The sequence below is a fragment of the Myotis lucifugus genome, unplaced genomic scaffold (assembly GCF_000147115.1).
Source record: "Myotis lucifugus unplaced genomic scaffold, Myoluc2.0 scaffold_148, whole genome shotgun sequence".
NCBI lineage: Eukaryota > Metazoa > Chordata > Mammalia > Chiroptera > Vespertilionidae > Myotis > Myotis lucifugus.
Genome location: NW_005871196.1, coordinates 1,409,729 through 1,425,600, shown reverse-complemented (window position 1 = coordinate 1,425,600; position 15,872 = coordinate 1,409,729). Strand labels below are relative to the sequence as shown.

Here is a 15,872-nt window from a genome sequence, read left to right as displayed (position 1 = left end):
GCCACTGTCCTCCACCACATATCCCCCCAAGGGCTCAGGTAACTGGAACGAGAGGCACTAAAAGTACAACAGAGGGAATACAATCAGTAATATTGTAATAAGCAAGTATGGTGGCAGATGGGTACTGGAATTATTGGGGAATCACTTTGTGAATTATAAAAATAATTCTAACCACTATGCTGTACACCCAAAACTAACATAAAATAATATTGAACACCAACCATAATTGAAAAATAAAATAATAAAATGCAGAAACAATTTAATGCAAAAGAAAAGAAAAAGGCACTGAAACTCTACTCTATGCCAGACATCTAGCATATTCAATACTGTTACCAGCTGGCATAGAAAGGATAACCCCAAATTTTCAAACAAGCTAAGCCCAGTGGTCAGGATAAGTCCCACGAGTAAGTTCAGTTACTGGTGGTGACTCAAAATAGCTAACTTCAATTGCTCCTTTTAAGATCCCTTACTAAGCTGTCCAGAAATCAATATAATTACTTGTTTAAACACAAAATATTTCCTAAGTCTCCACCCAATTATTATGTGAAATCATGTGTGTACAGTGTTTGCAGGGTTTGGAAAGATTAGGAACAATCTAAGATTTGTTATTTTTGATAACTTAATATAGAAACTTCAATAAACTTTTACTCTATTCAAGTTGGAGGAAATCATACCAAAGTTAATAGTTGTCACTTTCTATTATTGTAAATTCTGTAACAATAGGACAACATTGCTTTAATAAATGATCTTTTTATGGTTTAAAAGAAAAAGTCTTCTAATAATATACATTGTCACCAGAAACAGAAACAACATAAAGTCCAAAGACTGACTTGGGTTGCACATTCTCTCGTGTCCTGTTTGGGAAGAGTAATTCCTTTCTCCCCCACCTTTGCCCTCCTGTAGAGAGGCTGTCCCTCCCTCAAACATATCATAAAACTCACCGTGGAGCCCTTACTCTGTACCTGGTAACGGGCCAGCACTGGGGTCTGGGGGCATGGAAGAAGCAATTCCTGCACTTGAAGATCTAAAAGTTATGCACCTCTCTCTCCTCAATGTCTATGGATCCAGGCCACAGGAGAAACATCCCCTCCTCTCCCCACAGTGACTCTGTTTTGTTCAAAGCTGCTCTGTTCCCACAGAATACGTTGACTGCCATGTCACTCTAGCTTATCCATGTTTTAAAGCTGAAATCAAACTGGTCACCCAATTCCCCACGCCTTTCAAAGGGACACAAAGAGTCCGGCTGAGCCATTGTTAGGGCACCCTGGTCTGGAGCGCCGGTCCCAGCGCTGGAGAGCACGGCTCCCGCCTGGAAGCGGAGTCCAGGACTTCCCGGCTCCATGACCTGCACATGTTCCCACACCCCATGTCCAGATTATGCCACTTCCTTCGGAAGACTTTCTGGTGATGCACGGTCCAGCCAGGTCCAGCCAGAAGGATATGAAATCTTTCGTCTGGTCACTGGCTTCCTGTTGGTAAGAGGAGATTGGGAGTTGGCCACAGCGGCGACAGCAACAAAGTGGGGTGGGAACACTGATTCAAGGCATCCATTCTGGTCCTCTGTGCTGCGTGACCTTCTCAGCCAGTGGCCAGGGACAGACAGGGCCTCTCCCACATGCCACCCCCCAGTGTCCTGTTCATCTGTCGCCTTCACATTGACAAGGGGCACAGCTGTGAAAGGAGGATGAGCAACCAATGCCCACTGAACTGACAGGAGAGGAAGAGGAGAAGGAGGGGCTGGCATCTGAGGAGCTACAAGGGAACGAGCTATAAGGGAACGAGCTATAAGGGAACAGAACCCCCACAGCAAAGCTTGAGACCAGCCATACCGGAGGCAGTGGCGGCCGTGGCGGGGTCGACAGAGCCGTGGTGAGGGCTTTCCTCAGACCCTCTGCAGTGAGAACCACGGTGCAAACTTAGACACTGACGGTGCATGTCACCCACATGGAGGCAGAAGAGACAACTCCAAAATTGAAGGCAGGAACCGTTGGATCAGATAACCTACCTCCACTCAGGTGTAAAACAATGCCACTTCCCTTTGGTGAAGGTGTTCACCAACGGTCTACCCACTGGCACCCGATCACTTAACCCCCAAACCACTTCCCACCACCAGGACAGACGCTGGGTCCCACCTCATCCGTCCACACGCCTGCACGGAGCTCACTGGGAGCCAGCAGAGAGCCCCAGGTTAACATCCAAAGAGCAACAAGCAACACGCAAGCAGGAATTAGTTCCCTAAAAGCAGAGGGCGGTGGGGGTGCAAACAGACCCTGGTTGTAGGTTTGTTCATCAACCATCAACCTCCAGCCTCTCTGATGGTCCCAAAGGGCCTCTGCCCCGGCCACAGTAAGAAGGGGGGCATTCCCCAGCTCCCTGCCCGTCGCTTAGGAGGAGAATGTGTTTATGATGCGAGGATTCGAATGACTGCAATTGTGGACACTCATTTCATTGGTGTTATACTTCTTGGAGTGTGGGGAGGGAGGAGGTATTCGCAATGAAAGCTTATTCCTCCCGGAAGGCGACTTGGAAAAGGTTCTAATGCGAGGGGAAAACCCAAACGAAAGCCCAGCTCTGCCTCCCAGGTCTCCAGTTTCTCACATCTTGAAAGGCTTCAGAAAAGGCACAAAGGCAAAAAGCCACAAGCAGCTTTCCCAGCCAGAGAGGGAGAAACCTAGAGGTCAGCAGCTCTGGCTCCGTTTTGCTACACTCTTGCTGTTTTTCAGGTGGCCCAGGCTTCTGTGTGAAACAAACAACCCATCCAGGCGAGAGGGCTCTGAGCAGGAGGCCCCCCAGGGAAGCGGCTGTACCACAGCGGCCTGTGCACACCCCTGGTGCATTTCAGGCAGGAAATAGAGAGGCCTCCCCGCCAGCAGGGTCTGGGCCTGATCCACAGGAAACTTTTCTCTTGATTAGACTCCCACTGCGCCCAGGGCTCAACTTTCCATCTTTTATTCCAACCCACACACCCGGCCACTCCACCAAGAGAAGAGGCAGGGGGCCTTTTCAAACCAACGGGCCCACCCACAACCACTGTGGGCAATCTACAAAGCTCATGCTAACTATCAGCCGCGCCTTTTTCTTGGAATCAAGCAATTATCCTTTGAACCGCCAGGGAATATTCTCTAAATAGCAGATTGATCTTTTTTCGGTTCTGGCAGTCAAAATTCCGGGGTCAATGAAAGCCCAGGCATCCTGCCTTGATCTACCTCCCGAGCTTTACATGCAAGCCTGCGGAGCGGGAGGACTCTGCAAGCCATCTCGGAGACACTGCCTTCCGGAAAGCACGCTGCCTTACAGAGCCTTCCTCCTGGGTTTTCCTAAATCCAGCCCTGGGGCCGGGGTTCTCAGCCCTCCCACTTGCAAGCTTCAACATAAGCAAAATGATTCAGACACTCTCTAAACTACTTAGGATGAATTGGCTAGTCACATGACACATCTGGGTATTTCCTTTTAAAACAGACATGCCAACTGAAATGGGATCCAGATGTTGTAGGCAGATGTACATCCAGTCTACTTCCTAGGTGGTACCAAGGTAATGAAGACTCAACTGATTGTGGTGTCTGTGATTTCATGTGTCCTTATTTCCCCTTCCAGACTGTAAGCTCCTGTTCCAGCCTTGGGCACCGAGGACTGGCCCTCTGGTGTTCCTTAAAAGCTAGTCCAATAAATAGGTACAATGAAGAAGGTTCACAGGTATTGGATTAAGCACCAATTAATGTCAGGAACAGTACGTTTCCTGTACAAGTCATATAGATGGATTTATTTGGAAAATTTGGGTTGCCTTGTTAACTAAGACATCAAGCTAACCACCAGATATTTGTGTAATAGCTATTTCAATAAATGGCCTTTACGTGGAAGCTTTGTTTAAAAAAACTCTTCTCAAATGACAAACTATATAGATAGCACACTATAGTTCAGAAATTCTCACCATTCTTTAAGAATCCGCTGAAATGACTGGTCACATGTACTGAGCGCTTACTATGGTACCAGGCCCTATTTGGAAATCTCTTAGGCACTTACTCACTTTGCCTTTTCAACATTGTAGGTTCTGAGATCTTCCCCACTTCATGGGTGAGGAAATAGCTTAGTTGTTCCTTGGGCCTCCCTGACCTCTCCAATGGAAACTACTCACTTCCTCTTCTGAAGCCCACTTTAGCAAGTTTTGTGCTTCTTATGAAACAAGTCCTATTTTCCCATGTACATGCAATAATTCGGGCATTTCACCATACGCTCTCTGCAGATGGACTATCGTATTCAAATAGTACTCCCAAGGCAGGTCCAGCAATTGCATATCAGAACCACCTGGGAGCCCAGCTGGTGTTGCTCAGTGGATTGAGCATGTCCCATGCACCAAGGGGCCGCTGGTTCGATTCCAGGTCAGGGTACATGCCCAGGTTGCAGACTCACTCTCTAGGAGGGGGTATGCAAAAAGCAGCCGATCGATGTTTCTCTCCCTCTTCCTCTCTCTAAAATCAGTAAAAAAAAGAACCACCTGGGAAGTTTTTGAACCAAAACCAAGTAGTGGCCTGGACCTCATATCCTGGAGGTAGATTCTGGTCTTGGTTGGTGCTGTCAAACTTTATCTTCTGAAAGACACACCAGACCACTGTCTTACTCAACTAGCTCACTGTCTCCTGGAACATCGTGGGTAACGAACAAAATTTACCAAATGAATGGGTGGCTTAATGAATAACCATTATTATGAGATACCACTAAGATATAAACAACTGATTTTCATGTGGGAACAGAAAACTACCCCCACCAGAATTTTGACAGCCCCTGGACCTATCTCCTTCCACTGCCCCTCCACCCCCTTCCCTCAGTCAGGCCCAGCCACACCGGCCCTCCTACTGCTCCTCAATTGTGCCAAGCCCTCTGCCGGGAACAATCTCACCCTATGCGTGGCTCATTTCTTCTCTTATTCAGGTATTTTTCCAAATGTCTTCTCAGAGAAGGGAACTCGGCCCTAACTAAACTACATCAGCCACCCCGTTCTCTATGTTATAGTCTCTTATCAGTATTCTCACAGTTTTTAACATGAACTGACATGATCTGACACATGCTTTAAATTTAGTCTGTCTCTTACTTGGAACACACACCTCAAGAGGTTATGGACTCTGAGGAAACACACTCCGCCCGCATGTTTCAGAGGAGTCACTCTCACGGCGGGACTTGCCAGGTTCCTCCCGGGCCAGAGTTTTGGAATGAAATGTTACAGACCGCGAAACACCAAAGCTGAAATATCATCTACTGTAGGGGTTCTTCTTTTTGTTTGTTAATTCTTACCCAAGAATATTTTTCCCATTGACTTTTTTTTCTTTTTGGACAGAGTGGAGGTGGGGAGGGGGGGAGAGGGGGGGAGGGAGAGAGAGAGACACACACATTGATTGGTTGCCTCCTGCACGCCCCCCCAACCTGGGTTGGGGATCAAACCTGCAACGCAGGGATGTGCCCTTGACCGGGAATCGAACTGGTGACCCTCTGGTGCTTGGGCTGATGGTCTAACCACTGAGAAACACCAGCCAGGGCTGGAGGGGTTCTTCTTAATCTAGGGTCCATCAGCCCCTGAAGATTCGATGTGAAATTTTGCCTGCCTGCAACATGCACAATTTCTGTGGCAAGAACCCATCGCTCTCAGTGGGGTCTCAAAGGAGCTTTATTTCTCAAACAGAACATTAAAATCCTGGCAGCAAAACTCTTCATTAGGGATGAGGAAACTGAGACCCCCAAAGAAGCCACTTAGGTGAGGTCAAACGGCTGTTAGGGACCGAGTTCTGAGCAGAATCACATTTGTTGATTCCCAAGCATCCTCGTTACCCTCCCCCAGCCTCCAACGTTCCCCTTAAAAGAGGCTCCTCCCCTGGCAATGCCCCACTGCCATCCTGGGCCCTGAACTCCCAGAGCACCTGCTTCACGTGTGTAGGACTAAGCCTTGGGCAAAAACAGTGAGGCACGACTTCCCCCTTCCTGACAACTTAATTCTCTCAAATGTGCGTGTGGTGAGCCCATCAGACAGGGTCGGGGTAAAGGCTCAGATATGCCCTATGGCATTTCATACGAAGCAGTACAGGCCAGCTTCACATCCGCTGGCTCCAGATGCCCTCCGCAAATAAAGAACTCCTTCTCCCTGCTGCTAACGGCTCCCATTTTCTCATGATTGTCTCCAATGGTAAGTGCCAAGCAAATATCACCCACCACATGTCCTACTGGCTATTCTTTCAACATCACGGATGCCAAGCCAGCCCTGCAGCAATGAAAGAAAAAGAATATTCACCAGCCATCTGGGAGGCCTGCAGAGAGGGGGGTGCCCCAGGAAGTAAGGGGCGGGGCCTGTGTAACCTCAGGCTGAAGCACGCGGTCTGCCCTCCACTCGCTGGAGATTCACTGTATTTGGCTGTATCCGCGGGCGCGCTCTGCAAGGTACTGAAGCGCAGAGCTCACTTTTTCAGTCGAGCCATTACGTTGGAAGGAACAGAGACCCACTCAGGCCGCCTCAAGAAAAGGGATGTCTGGGCTGGAATTGGGAAGCTGCGGAGAACAAGGGCAGCTCCCGGGCTGGGTGCCCCTCATAGCATGTGGGGTTTCTGTTCCCTTCTCTCAGCTTCTTCCGTTTCCACGTGGTTTTTTTCTTTTTTCTTTTTTTTTTTTAATATATTTTATTGATTTTCCACAGAGAGGAAGGGAGAGAGACAGAGAGCCAGAAACATCGATGAGAGAGAAACATCGACCAGCTGCCTCCCGCACATCTCCCACTGGGGACGTGCCCGCAACCCAGGCACACGCCCTTGACCGGAATCGAACCCAGGACCCTTCAGTCCGCAGGCCGAGGCCGACGCTCCATCCACTGAGCCAAACCGGCTTCGGCCCACGTGGTTTTTTTCAATCACATCTTTGGCTGCTGTGTGACTTCAGTTTGCCATGGATTCAGCTCTCAAATGGCACCCTTTTTAGTTTCTGCCTCTGGCAAAACATATGTGGGATTCACTGAAGCTCCCAGGGCAGGGATTCTGATCAACGCTACCTATTTCTTTGTGCCAAGACATATGCCATTGTCCAGACGATGGAATGGCCTCCCTGGGGCGGTGGACCCTCCCACACACCGATCAGCGATGGTTACAGGAAAAGGGCAGGGTGTCACACATCGCTCCCTGGGCCTTCCTCCGTCTTCTGCTCAGGCTGTGCCCAGAGAGGGACAACAGTGACTCCGGCCACACAGGCGCTAGCCCAGGCTGTGCACCGTGCTGAGCAGGCTGGCACTGGCATGTCTGTGCTGTTACATTTTCAAGAATTTTGTGAACCATTTGTTCATCCACGGGTAGTTTGAAATTGGCCATAACAGGAGTATTGATTGACACCACAGACATGGGCAAAGGCTACAAATTTGGGGCTTTACTGTTCTCCCTGGACAGCTAGTTACCAGCACACCACGGCAGCATCAATAATGGCTAAAGAGAAAGAAAAGCCTGGCCAGTGTGGCTCAGTTGGTTGGGGGTCGTCCAGTGCACCAGGAGGTTGCCAGTTCGATTCCCAGTCGGGGCACATGACTGGGGTGTGCAGGAGGCAGTGGATCCATGTTGCACTCTCACATTGATGTTTCTCTCTCTCTCCCTTCCTTTTCTCTAAAAATCAATACACTTTTCTTAGAAAAAAAAAAGAGAGAGAGAATGAAAAAAATCCAGGTAAACAAGGCTCCCTAACAACCTGACATAGTCTACGTCATTTTCATTTCCCTCTTCTCACCTCACCCAGCCTTGCTCCCGCCAAAATGGACACTTCCTCCTTCTCCACTCGCCAGGAATGTCTGCACGGTAGCGTAGCCAATGCTGATGCTGAACCCTGTCCCCAGCCTTCCCAAACTCGAATGCCCGTCTCTACAAAGTTCAGCTTCTTCCCTGTTCTCCACAGTGGCTGCACCAGTCTGCATTCCCACGGGCAGTGCACGAGGGTCAAAGGACTACATTTTTAAGGATCAGGTCAGAGTGTGTTAGGGAGGGCATAGTGACTCCCAGTTCCCTCAGAACAGCCTCAGCTTCTCCCAAGTCCTAGAATGCAGTGCACTTCTCTGCACCATTCTCATGCGCAGCCTTCCACAAGTTATTGTGGCTTCTACCATGAGGTCCTTTCATTCATGATAAACTTCCCATGAATGGGATCTATGTCCACATCTTCTCTGGCTCCTTCCAAGTGCTGAGCATATACCTGCTCCTCAGTGCGATACCTGGTAAGCACATGGTGAATGAATACAGAACATTTATTTCCACGCGTCTGCCAATAACACTTCTCTCCCTTGCCTTCAATACAATACTAGACCTACTACCTCATGAGTCCCCTAACAGATCTGAGTCCTGACAATCGAACAGCAACAATAGAAATCAAGACTGGGAGGCTGCTAGAGGCATGTATCCAGTGTGTGTGTGTGTGTGTGTGTGTGTGTGTGTGTGTGTGTGTGTGTAAATTACTTTTGTTAGATCCAAACACCTGTAAGAGGGGAGGAAAATCAGGGATTAAACTAAAGGGATTAAACTTTGATCTAGCAACGGCAGAATCATACTTCAAATCACACTCAAGCCCCTGTTAAAACCGATCTCCCTTTCATACACTTTGGGAAAGATGACTTGGAGCATTAGGGGAAACTCAGAACTGGAAACCAGATGAACCAGATCACAAGTTCAGTGTCGAGTGTGGAAAATTAGCGCTTCATGCTACAAATGACTTAACCAGCCTGAAGAGTATATAAAAGATGCCAAGTTAGCCCTCGCTGGTTTGGCTCAGTAGATAGAGCGTCGGCCTGTGGAATGAAGGGTCCCAGGTTCGATTCAGGCCAAGGGCACATGCCCAGATTGAGGGCTCGATCCCCAGTAGGGGTAATGCAGGAGGCAGCCGATCAATGATTCTCTCTCATCATTGATGTTTCTATCTCTCACTCTCTCTCCCTTCCTCTCTTAAATCAATAAAGAAATATATATATATTTTAAAAAGATGCCAAGTTAGAAGGAATATAAGAGTCCTACTGGCATGTGAAGAAAAAGGCCACGAAAAAATGGGCGTCTCCACGAAGAAATGAGGGTCTTTGCCCCAAAGCTTTTTCTAGACAAAAACCTCCTGATAAGTCTTCGGGCAGAAAGTTCAATGGCATGTCCAACTTAGATCATGACATCTGGGAGTCAATGAATGTGGCCTTACTGGCAGTACTTAATTAACTTACATAACCTCTCAGAAACTGAAAATGCTTCACATTCTGAGTAGCAAATATTATCTCTATTTGACAGAAGTAAAAACGAAGTGAAAGAGAGTTAGCCACTTGACTGTGTGTGTAACAGAGATGGAAATGCAAGCCCGGCTTCCTAATCCTGGTTTCAATACTCTGTTTCATTCCACCCACCAACCCTTCAAACCCTAAATGACCCAGAAGATAAAAAACAAGTGATCTTTATGAAATGAGTAATTCCTGAAGCTTAATCCAAGCCCATGGTGCTAAAAACCAATAAAAAAATATTCTCAGAACTAAGGCAGACAAAAGAAAGTGGTAGGGTGGCTATTTCAGCAAGAAAGCAAGCCCTGTAATCTTCCAAAAGTATAAAACCTTGTCACTCAAGGCTGCTAAAAATGCAAGAAATTAAAGACATATTACAGCAGAACACATGTTTAATTTTAGATGTCATTTATACTTCCTCCATCTATCCTTTCTTGATAGTAGCTGTTTTAGAAAGACAGGACCTCAGAGGTGATACTACCTTTCCCTAGGGTTTAGAACTGTTAGCTAAAACCCCCTCAACATGGAATTTCATCCCCTGGAATCTAAAAGGAATCAAACCAAAAGTAAAGATGGGAAATAAGAAAACAAATGAAAGCAAAAATCCACAAGTCCCTATGTCCTCCCTAACACACTCTGACCTGATCCTTAAAAATGTAGTCATTTGACCCTCGTGCCGGTGGGAATGCAGACTGGTGCAGTCATTGTGGAGAACAGTAAGGAGTTTCCTCAAAAAACTAAAAATGGAACTCCCATTTGACCCAGTGATCCCACTTCTAGGAATGTATCCCAAGAAACTAGAAACACTAATCAGAAAGGATATATGCACCCCCATGTTCATTGCAGCACAATTTACAATAGCTAAGATTTGGAAACAGCCTAAGTGCCCATCAGCAGATGAGTGGATTAAAAAGCTGTGGTACATCTATACAATGGAACACTATGCTGCTGTAAAAAGGAAGGAACTCCTACCATCTGCAACAGCATGGATGGACCTGGAGAGCATTATGCTAAGTGAAATAAGTCAGTTGGAGAAAGATAAATATCACATGATCTCACTCATGTGGAATACAATGAACAACATAATCTGATGAACAAAAACAGATCCAGAGACAGAGAAGCATCGATCAGACCACCAAACTTAGAGGCAAGGCAGGGGAGGGTGGGGGGAAGGGGGAAAGATCAACCAAAGGACTTGTATGCATGCATATAAGCATAACCAATGGACACAGACACTAGGGGGGGTGAGGGCATGAGGGGGGGGGGCGCAATGGGGGGTAAGGACACATATGTAATACCTTAATAGTTAAAGAAAATGAATTTAAAAAATTTAGTCCTTTGGCCTGGCCAGTGTGGCTCAGTGGGTGATCACTGACCTATGAACCAGGAGGTCACGGCTGAATTCCCGGTCAGGGCACATGCCCGGGTTGTGGGCTCCATCCCCAGTAAGGGGCGAGCAGAGACAGCCAACCAATGATTCTCTCTCATCACTGATGTTTCTCCCTCTTCCTCCCTCTCTGAAATCAATGAGGGACTATTTAAAAAATTTAGTCCTTTGGGCAACAAATGAGGGACTCTGTTTTCCTGGTCTACAACCTGTCCTCATGTCACTGAATTAAATCAGAATCAAAATGCCACCAAAGGAGAAAAGTGATAGGACTATGGGTTGCTTCATGAAGTGAGCCTTTTGCTTGTGAAATAAGTCATGTCAAAATCTGAGCTGAGCAAGGAGGCTCATATCTAATTCAGGATAAAAAACATACGAGATTCATAATTTCCAAGGCTCTTGGCTGAGATCAGAGCTTAAACATGAAAAGAATTCTTCTACAGACTCAAACCATTTCTGAATTTGTGAGCTCTGAGGAGGCCTCCCTGAAGCTACCAAAAAATTTGAAAACAAGCTTGAGTAGCAATCCTCACACTGCCGAAAGTGAACCGGGTACCCACCTCTCCCAGACGTAAAAGGTTCTTCTGAAAAACGATTCCAGAGTGTTCTATAGGGAGACGAGTCTTTAACTCAAGTGGGCATCAGTCTCCCCACTTGAAATAACTGACTTATTTCACTTAGGAAGACTTACAGGCCCATGCGATAACCATCTACTATTCTGTCCTCAATGGATTCCTGTTTTCAGATTCTACGACACCCTGTGTGGTAGAACCCGAAATGGCTGGCCTAGGACTACTGGTCACAATGTCCCTGAGTTCATGATTATCTTGTGGCACTCTATCAGGCCAAAGGGAAGGAACCAGCCTCTATGAAGCCCTGCCTACCTATGCTTTTTCTGTACATTACTTCTCTTACATACTCCTCACAGCCACCCGGGGGCCACTGGAACCTTGCAGGTGCACAGCGAATGTGCCTTCCTCAGAGCAGGAAGGCAAGTTACCCACATCGAGTGGGCATTCAAATTCCAGTTGCCCTGACTCAAGACATCCATGTGAATTAGCTGGTTAGGTGTGAATTTACTATTTATTATACCTGTTAGGATCCCAGACAATCCTGAGTCAGTGAGTGAGAGCCCCCCTAAACTATAGGATAGAGAACAGAAGTCCCATGACCCAGAGACCCCTAGGAGTTCAAATATCTTCCAGGAAAATTCTTGCAAGACCAGGTCATTTCTGGCCAAAAAGGCTTTGAAATTGAAAATAGACCAGACTCTAGCCTGGACCTTTGAGGACAGGTTCAGGGTTAACGAATATTAACTACGTAAGAATCAACTCTGCTCTGCAAACAATGGTGCCTGATTGCCAGGCCCAGTGTACTGCCAGGCAGGCTCCCACCTCACCAACTGTCAGATAATGACTGTGGACAGCCCACAATACCAGGAAGTATACGAATCTTATTCGTATCTTCTCATTTGGCTCAGAGCCCTCTATGACTTCACAAAGGCAAAGTAGTAATAAAAGTTAGCAGACTTGGACTTCAAAATTCCCAGCCACAAGAAGCTGCTCTCCAAAACTTAACTGCAGTACATGGCTTTGGCATCCACCCTGGCAATCCAATTTCAAGCATGGCTTGGCCACAGGACCCTAACTCCAGTCTGCAGGACCACAAATGGTAACCATGGTTCTGAAGTTAGCTTGTCATGTGGCACTGGGCAAACCACCATCTGTGTCTCAGTCTTCTTCAGTAACTCAGAAGGTGACCTATTTTTAAAAATGCGTATCTTATCAGAGATGCTATTGGACTATAGAAATAAATATATGTCAATAAATAAATATAAATGTCCTTTTTCATCACTGAATAACTTTATTTTATGTAATGCAAGACCAAATATTGTGTATGTGTCAGAATGTCCATTACTTTATTGAAATATGACAGTTATATCACACTTTAATGTTTTTAAACAGAAAGGACAAAGCCTGAGATGAATGGTTTATCCATGATAAAATAGCCATGTAGATCAGAAAAACAACCAACAAACTACAACTAATGAGACGTGATTCTATGAGTTTTAAACTTTAGGATTATACAGAGATAAGACTAGTATAAACATGAAAAATCCATTTCGCACTTAACTGAAGCAAAAGTTTGGATTTGGTTTCTGATTATAAACAAAGAGACAGAGAGTGTCATAAGTAATTAACTGAATGATAGAAAGCGAAGTGTATGAAATTACGATGGTCATCAAGAATATGGGAATAGCCCTGGCTAGCTTTGCTCAGTGGTTAGAGCATCGGCCCTCGGACTGAAGGGTCTCAGGTTCGATTCCAGTCAAGGGAAATACCTTGGTTACAGGCTCGATCCCCAGCTCCGGTCAGGGCACGTGCAGTAGGCAACCAGTCAATGTGTCTCTCTCACATCAATGTTTCTCTCCCTGTCTCTCCCCTTCCCGTCCTCTCTCTCTCTCTCTAAAAATCAATGGAAAAAATAACCTCGGGTGAAGATTAACAAATATATATATGAACATACAAAGTTTGGTTTTTGCTAGAACACTCAAGTGTCAGCATAGACTCATACAACTTAACAAAAGAAGATAAATAATCCAATAAAAATATGGGCAAAGGACCTAAACAGACACTTTTTGAAAGAGAACATAAAGAAGGCCAAGAGATATATGAAAACATGCTCAAAGCCACTAATCATCAGAGAGATGCAAATCAAAACGACAATGCAGTACCATCTCCCACCTGTCAGAATGGCTATCATCATCAAATCAACGAACGGCAAGTGCTGGAGAGGATGTGGAGAAAAAGGAACCCTCTTGCACTGCTGATGAGAATGCAGACTGGTGCAGCCACTGTGGAAAACAGTATGGCGTTTCCTCAAAAAATTAAAAATGACCCCAGTAATCCCACCTCTAGGAATATATCCCAAGAAACCAGAAACACCAATCAGAAAGGATATATGCACCCCTATGTTCATAGCAGCACAATTCACCATAGCTAAGATTTGGAAACAGCCTAAATGCGCATCAGCAGATGAATGGATTAGAAAACTGTGGTACATCTACACAATGGAATACTACACTGCTGTAAAAAAGAAACTCTTACCATTTGCAACAGCATGGATGGACCTGGAGAGAGAGCATCATTCTAAGCAAAATAAGTCAGTCAGAGAAAGATAAATATCACATGACCTCACCCATTTGTGGAATATAATGAACAACATAAACTGATGAACAAAAGTAGAGCCAGAAGAAAAAAAGGATATTTTAGAATATAATAGAAGTAATCCTGTTATTTGCAGAATTTTATTATTTCCTACAACTTTTGTGATATCAGACTATGTTAGTACAGTTTTGGTATTATTATACTTAAAATACCTTTTTTCTTGAAATATTAATATTTATTGCATGTAATATTATATTTAAGATAGTTTTCCTTGAATAATTGGTGTTTAATGCATGTAACATATTTAAAATCGTTTTTTTGATATATTAATGTTTATTGCATGTATTAGTATCTTTAAGATCGTTTTTCATAAAATATTAATGTTTATTGCATGTAACATATTTAAAATCATTTTTCTTGAAATAAAAAAATAAATTTTAAAAAAAGTCAACATAGCTTGAGACACAGACTTACTTGCCAAACCCAGCCAAGACATCCTGTGTGGCTTGGGTCAAACCACCAAAATAGTCTGTTTCAGTAGCTGGACCTCTAAAGCTACTGCCTTTAAGTCTCAAACTGCATTAATAATAATTAATAATAATAGGACAGTTAGGTTTACTTTATTTGTTTAGATTGGTAATCCATTCACACTGCACAAACTTTAAAAGATACAAAAATATTCATGCCCAGCCAGTGTGGCTCAATGAACCCATGAACCAAGGGGTCACCGGTTCAATTCCCAATCAGGGCACACGCTGATGTTGTTGGCTTGATCCCCTGTAGGGGGCGTGCAGGAGGCAGCCAATGATGTTTCTCTCATCAATATTTCCATCTCTATCCCTTTCCCTTCCTCTTGCTCTAGAAAAATCAATAGAAAGCACATTTTCTAAAAAAGGTACAACCCTGGCTGGTTTGGCTCAGTGGATAGAGTGTTGGCCTATGGACTGAAGGGTCCCAAAGTCGATTTGGCTCAATCCCCAGTAGGGGGCGTGCAGGAGGCAGTCGATCAATGATTCTCACCATTGATGCTTCTATCTCTCTCCTTCTCCCTTCCTCTCTGAAACCAATAAAACTATATTAAATAAATAAATAAATAAATAAAAAGGTACACAAATATTCAAAAAAAGAAAAACTCTCTATTTTTATTGTTGTCACTATTACAGATGTTCCCCCTTCTCCCCTCCTCCACACTTTGCCCATCTCCACCCAGCCTCCAGCCCCCTCCCTCTCGCTATCACCATACTGCTGTCTGTGTCCAAGGGCAAAACTCTCTTCTTCAGGCATCCAGTCACCCATTCCCTTCCAAGAAATAATTAATAAACAATTTAATGTCTCACTTTCAGAATGGTCTAGCATTCACAAGTATCACACACTGTTCTTAGTCTCTTGTATTCAGTGCCTAGAACAGTGCCTGAATAGTGGGTGCTGCACAACCATTTATTTAATGAATGAAATTAATACTATATACATACACTTTTTACATCATGCGTTTACTCAAGCATATCTTTGAAATAGCCCATATCAATGTATTTAGAGCTGCCTCATTCTTTTTCTCTCTGAAAATCTGAAGTTTAACATACATACAGAGAAGTGCACATACCACACATGCACATTTCACTGAATTTTCACAAACTGGATGTACCCACCCAACCATTACCCTGATCAAGAAACAGAAGGATCATTACTAACAACCTAAACGCAAATGCCCCAGCACACCTTCTACCTCTTACCCTGCAGACATCTATCCACTACCCTCACTTTGTGAGATTTTCCATATCTTTGTGTGTACATGTAAGTCATTCACTCTCACTGCCCTACAGGATTTCACTGCGTGAGGATACCACAATGTATACATCCATTCAACTGTTGATGGGCATATGTGTTGTTTCCAATTGGGGGCTATGCCGAAAAGTGTACTATGAACATTTTGCACACGTCTTTTTGTGGAAACATATTTTCATTTCTCTGAGTGGAACCGCTAGGTCACAGGGTAGGTGTATGTCTAACTTTACTAGGAACTGCCAATTTCCACTCCCACCAGGGCATAAGATGTCCTATTGCTGCA

General features: G+C 45.0%; 1 long non-coding RNA gene across 1 annotated transcript in view; it reads right to left on the bottom strand.

Moving 5' to 3' along the window:
* Window positions 1–734: 734 nt before the first annotated feature.
* Window positions 735–15,872, bottom strand: part of LOC111827297 — a 29,542-nt gene continuing 14,404 nt past the window's right edge. Inside the window, exon 2 of the long non-coding RNA XR_002830793.1 lies at window positions 735–1,469. This is a non-coding gene — a long non-coding RNA (uncharacterized LOC111827297). The remainder of the gene's footprint in view (window positions 1,470–15,872) is intronic.